At 38.7% G+C, this 8,567-nt stretch overlaps 1 protein-coding gene across 1 annotated transcript in view; it reads left to right on the forward strand.

Annotated features, from left to right (window-relative positions):
- Positions 1-8,567, forward strand: part of LOC104927448 (ADAMTS-like protein 3) — a 160,783-nt gene that overhangs the window by 146,039 nt on the left and 6,177 nt on the right. The window lies entirely within an intron of this gene.

An 8,567-nucleotide genomic window follows, 5' to 3' on the forward strand; every position in this document is an offset into this window, starting at 1 on the left:
GCAGGGTGAACAGGCTGTGACAGAGGTGTGTTCTGTCTTTTAGTATCCTTTGGGCTCTGTGCAGGCACCTCACCTCACAGATATCACTGAAACTCAGTGGATGGTACCAGTGATGTTCTGGACAGTTTTAATCACTTGCTGCAGAACCCTTCTGCTCTGGACTGGTTCTATGCCATACAGTAACAGTCGTTTCTGAGCTTTCTTTACCAGCTTGGAGCTGTGAGATAACCATGATAGGTCCTCTGATTGGAGGGCAGTGGAGATGGCATCCTCTGTGGATCTGTTTGTTCTGAATGCAAACTAGTGAAGTCCCAGGCTGTTTGGCATGTTGTCTTTGTATCTTGATTTCTCAAAGCAGTTCATCAGAGGTCTAACCTCAATCTCAAAGTATTCTGTTATGGTTTTTTATTTTAAAATAATATTTCATCATGGAGTAGTATGGGGATTTTTTCTTGTGCCCATGTACCATGAACTACATCCTAGCAACATAGTCTGACTTCACACACAAACACGCTTTGATGGGAGCAAACCCAGCACACTCACACTGCCACATTGCTCCACAAAAAGGGAGTGTGAATCCACTACATTTTCACTGTTTTATCCCATTAGTCCATTTTATTTGCTCACTGCACTGGTGGTTTTGTGCATTTGTTGGAAAACAGGTCACACAGTCGGGTTCAGCAAAAGCTCACAGCTGCAAAATATCAAAAGAAATCAAAATAAAGGTGCAGCAAGACAGTTGCAGAAATATTTCCCAAAATAAACTCTATCATCAATTTTCAGAAAGACATTCTGTTTTTTTTCTTTGTGAAGTTTAATGGACAGTGGCACTCGTCTATGGGTACACCAACTGTTTCATTTCCTGTTAGTATGAAATCCTAGTTTGTGGATCTTTCTTTGCAATAACTGAAAACAGTGTACTATGACCGATACTATGTATACAATTACTGTGTAGTATGGAACCTGGGACACAACATGGGACAGGTAAAGTGAGTTTCTGTGCTGTGGATACAGTTTTCTTCTTTGGTCGTTTTTCACTAACTCTGTGGCTTGATACAGAACTTGTTCTGGTCCACCATTATTAAGGATCTCTCAGGAGAAATGACTGAGGATACATGAGACCAGCCTTTTGCAGAAGTCTTTTACTGGTCTGACCCACCCCACTGCTGTGTAAGAGACTGGACTCTGCAGTTGACCAGACTGATCTGAAAGCACACCACTGCAGTTTTATACAAACTTGTAAAGCTGTAAAATCCAACTGATGCTTCAGATGACAGTTTGTTCAGATGGAAGTAATGTGATCAGGCGGGTTGACCTGATAAAGCAGAGTGCTTGCATTCATTGAAAATGAAAAACAAAAAGGCAGATTCCTGAATAACAGATTAACTATTCAGTGTTCATTATTGCCAATATGCTAACAAAGGTTTTAAGACTATGTGGCAACAGTTGAAATAAAGGCTTTCTCCAGTTTTCACATCATCAGTTTATGGCTAAAGGCATCCTTGAAAAGAGAATTTTTTTTTTTTGGATTGATCTGATTTGAAAAGTGATTTCTCATCAACTGATTTGATCTACTCTAATATGTGTTTATATTAAAGTGTCTCTTAAGTCATTCCTGTGTATTTCTGTTCCTTCTTTGTGGTTCCCATTCCAACATAGTGGGTGGCAGTGATGCGCGTTAACACATGCTGCCAGTGTTGATAGTGAGCCTAAAAGAGACAAACACACAATAACTATTTAAAAAATGAGTCTGACTGAACGTGGCTTCTGCCCTCAGTTGGACAAGAAGACTAGATCACTAAAGACCATTAACTGGATTTTGTCCCAGAAAGTAGCATGTTGGTCAGAAACTCCCACACACTAACACACCCAGCCTGTCCAGGGCTGTGTGAATTTGTCCGGCTCTGTTTTCTGTCTTTCCGCTGCTGATGATAAGCATGTGATTATTGCCTGCTGCTCGGTGCCTGGGCAGCTCTGATAGCCTCCCCAGGATCCATCAGCTCCCAGAGCTCACACACACCTCAAACATTTGGCAGACACACATATGCTTGTCAAACTCTTTGCAAACATGCTCTTCAAACACTCCCTGCATACACAAACCTCAGAAACACACCAACTGCAGGCCTCAGCAATCTTTATCATATGCAGCCAAGCAAATATTATATAAGCCATATTCATTTGATGCACAAATTAAATAATTATTCAAGCAATAAACATAAAAAAAACACCCTGTAGCCCTGAAGGTGGCTCTGTGTGAATCTTGTAGCATGTTGGCGTGTTGCTGTCAGTCATCAGTGTGTTAAAAATGTACAGTACTATTCAAAAGGTTGTAATCAAGGTAAGATTAATGCTTTTCTTCTTTCATTCAATGATGGATCAAATTAGTTTACTTGTGTTCTCATAATAAAATAAATGAAAAGAATCTTTAGCAATTAGACCACATTGCGATGTTACCTTAATGAGGTATTGCTGCCCAAGGGCCCTGTACAAGAAGCCCCCTGGGTGGAGTGGTGGTGGTGAGAAGAGAGAGAGAGAGAGAGGAGAGAGAGAGACAGAGAGAGAGAGAGAGAGAGAGAGCGGAGAGAGAGAGAGAGAGGATAGAGGAGCGAGAGAGAGAGCGAAAACGCGCGCGATAGAGAGAGATATATAGAGGAGGAGCGCTCTATACGTCGAGCTAGCTCTATCGAGACGCGCTAGCTCTCTACTCCGAGCGCGCTCTCTCTCTCTCTGCTCGCCTACTCTCCGCTCTCTCTTCTCATTCGGTGAGCTCGCTCACCCATGCCGCTCTCTCTCTCGTCTCGCGCATCATCTCCTCTCTCTCTCGCTCCGCTCTCCTCTCTCGCGCTCGATCCTCCACCCTCACCTTTGTTTTTTTTTCTATCTCCTCATTCCCCCCACAAACCAAACTAACCACCCCCACCCCCCCCCTTTCTTGCTTTTACCCTTTTTCCTTTTTCTTTCTCCCCCCCTCCACCCTTCCCTCCTTATTCCCTCCCCCCTTCTTCACAACCTTCACCCTCTCCGCTGCACATCCCACCATAACTTGTAACTGAGATCAATTTGCAGTAAGGTACTTAAGGATGAGCATTGGCCTTAAAGAAGCAACCATCAGAGACATATGAACTGCTTTGTGGGTAGGGGGGACTAGGATCCACTCCTGTGAGTGCTGGAGGAACCCCGGGCCTAGACAAACCACACAGAGCGCCAAACTTCAGAGTGCAACACTGACTGAATTTTGAATCAATGGGCAAAACCAGAACATGTAAGATCGACGGCCTCGAACAATGATACCAATGAACCGTCAATGTAAGAAGGCGCAAGGCCAGCAGATCTAAATATAACCAAACAAGTATGCAAGTATAGCACTATACTATAGCACTATAAGACTGTAAGCAACTATACTATAAAACTTAGCAACTATAACTTGTAACCAACTATACTGTAGGGGCAACTATATTAGAGCAACTATACTATAGCAATATACTGTACTAACTATACTTTAAATACACGACCACCACAACAACAACCTATAAACTGTACCAACTGTACGTAACCAATATACTAATAGCAACTACATACCGGACCAACCTATACCTACAAACTACAGCAACGTATACTGTAACCAACTAGAAACTGTAGCAACTATACCTTATTATCACTATAACTATACTGTACTAAATATACTATATCAACTATACTGTACCAACTGTACTGGTACCAACTATACTAATAGCAAACTATAACCATACCAACTATACTAATAGCAACGATAACTAATAGCAACTATACTTACCAACTATAACATATGCACTATAAATGTACCAACGTTCCTGTACCAACTACAAACTATAGAGCACTATACTGTACAAACTAATACTATAGGCCAACTATAATGTACCAACTATAACTTTAGCAACTATACTATAGCACTATACTGTACCAACTATCTTGTACTAACCTATCTGAGCAACATACTGTAACAACTGTAACCCCGTATCAAACTAGACTGTACCAACTAATACTAACAGCAACTATACTTATAGCAACTAGTACTGTAGCAACACACGTACCACTGTTACTGGTATCAACTATACTGTACCAACTATACTAAACAGCAACTATACTATAGCAACTATACTGCACCCAACTATACTACAGCACCTATACTGGAGCAAAAGTATACTGTGCCAACGGTACCTGTAATAAACTAAATACACCATAAATACCAACTATACTACATACAAGCACTATACTATAAGCAACTATACTGTAGCAACTATACTGGACCAACGGTACTGTACCAACTACACTATAGACACTATATTGTATTAACTATAATAGAGCAACGACACTGTAGCACTATATTGTAAGCAACATTATTATACCAACTGATGCTATAAGCAACTGTTACTGACCAACCCCAAACTGTACTGTACCAAACTATACTATAGAACTATACCGTACCAACTTCTCTAACACAAAGCAACGAATACTATAAGCAACTATACGTATACAACTATAACTGTAAGTCAACTATACTGTACCCCCAACTGTACTGTACCAACTAACACTATAGCAAGTATATGGTTGTAACCTAACTATACTAAATAGCAACAACTATACCTACTGTACCAATATAACTATAGAACTATACTGTAACTAACTATACATATCAAATATAACTGTACAACTGGTACTGTACCAACTATACTAATAACAACTATACCATGCCAACTAGACTACAGCAACGATAATATAGCCAAACTATACTGTAACAACTAAAACATAACTATGGCAACTATACTATAGCGAACTATAACTGTACCAACTATACTATAGCAAACGTATAACTGGTAGCCAAACTATACTAAGCAACTATACCGTAACAACTAACTACAATGCAGCAACTATATACTATAAGCCAACTATACTGTTACCAACTATAAAAACAACGGTTAACCAACTATACTGTAAACCCACTACCAAATAGAAAGTAATATTGTACTAACTATAACTATAGCAACTATATTACTGGTACCAACGATACTATAAAGCAACTTTACGGTAAACTAACTATACTATATCAACATTACTGTAAAACCAACTGTAAGTACCAACAAAATATACTATAGCCACCACTATACCATAAGCCAACTATACTAACAAAGCAACTATAAATATAGCAACTTACTGGACCCAACTATACTATAGCAAACTATACGTGTACCAACTATACTGTACCAACTGTACTGTACCAACTACACGATACAAGTATATTGTACTAACTATACTATAGGCACTATACTGGTAACCAACTATACTATAGACAAACTATACCGGTACAACTAACTATATCACTATATCTGGTAACAACTGTAAACTGTACCACTATAAATATAGCAACTAATACCAAATGCCAACTATAACTACATCAACGAATATACAAATATACTGGACCTAACTATAAATACTATGGCAACTATACTATAGCACGATACGGTACCACTATACTAATAGCAAGCAACTATAAAAATGGTACCAACATACTATAGCAACTATAACGTACCAACTATAAGACAACAAAGGCAACTATAACTATAGCAACTATACTGTACCCACTATACTGTAGCATAAGCAACTATACGGTACCAAACGACACTATAGAAAGTATATGGGTACTAACTATATACGATAGCAACTATAACGTGTACCAACTATACGATAAGCAACTATACTGGGACTAACCTATACTATATCAACTATACTGGACGCAACTGTAAACTGTAACCACCAACATACTATAAAGCAACTATAACCATGTGCCAGCTATACGACAGCTAACACAGCAACTAATAATATAGCAACTATACTTACCAACTCTACGAAAGGCACTTAGACTGTACCCCCACTATACTGTAACCAACTATACTATAGCAACTAGAACTGTAACCAACGATACTGTACTAACTATACTTTTATCAACTATGACTGTAACCAACCTGTACCGTAACCAACTATAATACGCAGACTATACTATAGCAACGTATACTGTACCCAACTATTACTGTCAAGGCAACTATAAACTGTAAAACAACTGTACTGTACAACACACTATGCAAGTATATGGTACCAACTATACTGTAGCAACTATACTGTACCAACGATAACTGTACTAACTATCTGGATAAAAATCAACTATACTGTATGCAAGCAGCAGCAACATAGTATATCAAAACTAGGGCTATAGCAACTGTACTGTACTAACTATACTTAGCAACTACACTGTAGCAACTAGAAACTACGGTAGCAACATGTATTATACCAACTATGCCTATACAACTGTACTGGAAACCAAACTGTACTGTACCAACTATAATAACTTAGCAACTATACCGTAAACCAACGATACTACAGCAACTATACGATAGCAAACTATAATGTACCAACTATACTGTTAGCAACGATACTGTACCCACTGTACTGTGAAGGCAAAACTATACTGTTACCAACTGTAAACTGTAACAACTACACTGTAATAGCAAGTTATATTGTAACTACTAGAACTATAGCAAACAACGATATGAGTACCACTATCCTTTAGCAACTATACTAGAGCAACTATACTGTACTAAACTATACTATAGCCACTATAATACTGGTACCACTGTAACTGTACCAACTAGACTATAGCAAACTATACCAGTACCAACTATAACTACAAGCAACTATACGATAGGCAACCTATAACTGTAACCAACTATACTGTACCAACTATAACTGTACCAACCTAATACTATAGCAACTATACTGTTACCAAACTATACTATATCAACTATAATGTACCAACTATACGGTACCAACGATAACTGTTAGCAACTATATATAGCACTATACTTGTACAACTATACTGTACTAACTATAAACTGTATCAAACTATACTGTACCAACTGAACTGTAGCAACTATACTTTTACCAACTATTATCGACAACAGCAAAACTAATACGACTATAGCAACTATAACTGTAAGCAAACTATACTGTACAACTGTACTGTAAGAAACGATACATAACCAACTATAACTACAGCAACTATACTAGAGCAACTAATAACTGTAGCAACTTATACTAACCACTGTACTGTACCAACTACAACTAGAGCAACTATAAATGGTACTAACTAAAATACTATAGCAAACTACACTGTAGCAACTTAATCTGTAAGCAAAAGTAGTATAAGAACCAAACTACTGTATGAATAGCACTGTTAACTGTACCAATTTGGTTTACTGTATCAAATATAACTATAGCAACTATACTGTGGCAACTATACTATGCCAACTATACTGGAGCAACTTATAGTGTAGCAACTATCATACTGTACAACTATATTATAGCACTATACTGTGACCAAGTATACTGTACCACTATACTGTACCAACTATACTGGAGCACTATACGATAAACCAACTATACTATAGCAACTACACTGTACGTAACTATACTGTAGCAAACTATAGTGTGGCAACTATATGTACCAACTGTACGTACAACGTACTAATAAAAGCAACTATACTACTGTACCACCAAATAGACTATAGCAACTATTACTGTGCAACTATACTGGAGCACATCAGTATACCAACAATACTGCAACGATACTGTAACAACTATATTATAGCAACGATACTGTACCAGAATAGACTGTATACCCAACTATACTATGCCAACTTACTACTGGTAGAAAACGATCGTGTACAACTATACTATGCCAACTGCTACTGCTTCTAAAACTCCTGGCGAGAAGGCCATTAACAAGCTGCAACAAGCAAACCAGGTGGCCATCTTCTATGACCAGCCAACAAGTATATCAGGGGCCTAGAAGAACATTAACCATAGTCAGAGACAGTCCGCCTCAGGTTTATACCCAGGAGGAGGTGCAATGGGCCAATGTTGTTTTGTGGGAACAAGACCAGAGCATAATCAACCACTGTGTGGTTGCCTGAGCGAGGGCTTGAAAGATGTAAAAGATCCAAAAAGAACCCAAGGTCCCTTAGCAAACTTGTATCTAGCACGGCATAAGGATGTATCCTTGAGTTAACCCTTGAGTCCATGGTGCCCTACAGTGCTGTATGGACAGGAGATGACTGTTTTACACTGGAACCCATTTTTCCCCCCAAATAACGCCCCCCCTTTTGGAAGTTTGTTCATCCAGTGAGAAAGGGTAAACAAACCTGAGATCTTTTTTTGATCATTTGGAGGTTTTCTTCTTTTTTCCCCTCTGTAAACTCTGCAGTCCCAATGTCCCCTTAAAACCATGACTGGGTGAATTTCTTATATACTAATTTAACTGTTTGCTCAGAGGGATATTTGGTGGTCTCTTTTCGGCCCTCACTATGTCATCTGGATGAACAATCGCCCAGTCATTGACCCTTGCCCATGGCACCAAAACAATACTTAGTGCCAACTAAATCTATTTATAAAGAGAAAACCTCCCCTACAACAACATACAGATGAACAGATCAGATTAAATGCAAATGGTTTCTAGGTCCGAATTTGGGCACCTACTT

Source organism: Larimichthys crocea, chromosome X (genome assembly GCF_000972845.2).
Source record: "Larimichthys crocea isolate SSNF chromosome X, L_crocea_2.0, whole genome shotgun sequence".
NCBI lineage: Eukaryota > Metazoa > Chordata > Actinopteri > Sciaenidae > Larimichthys > Larimichthys crocea.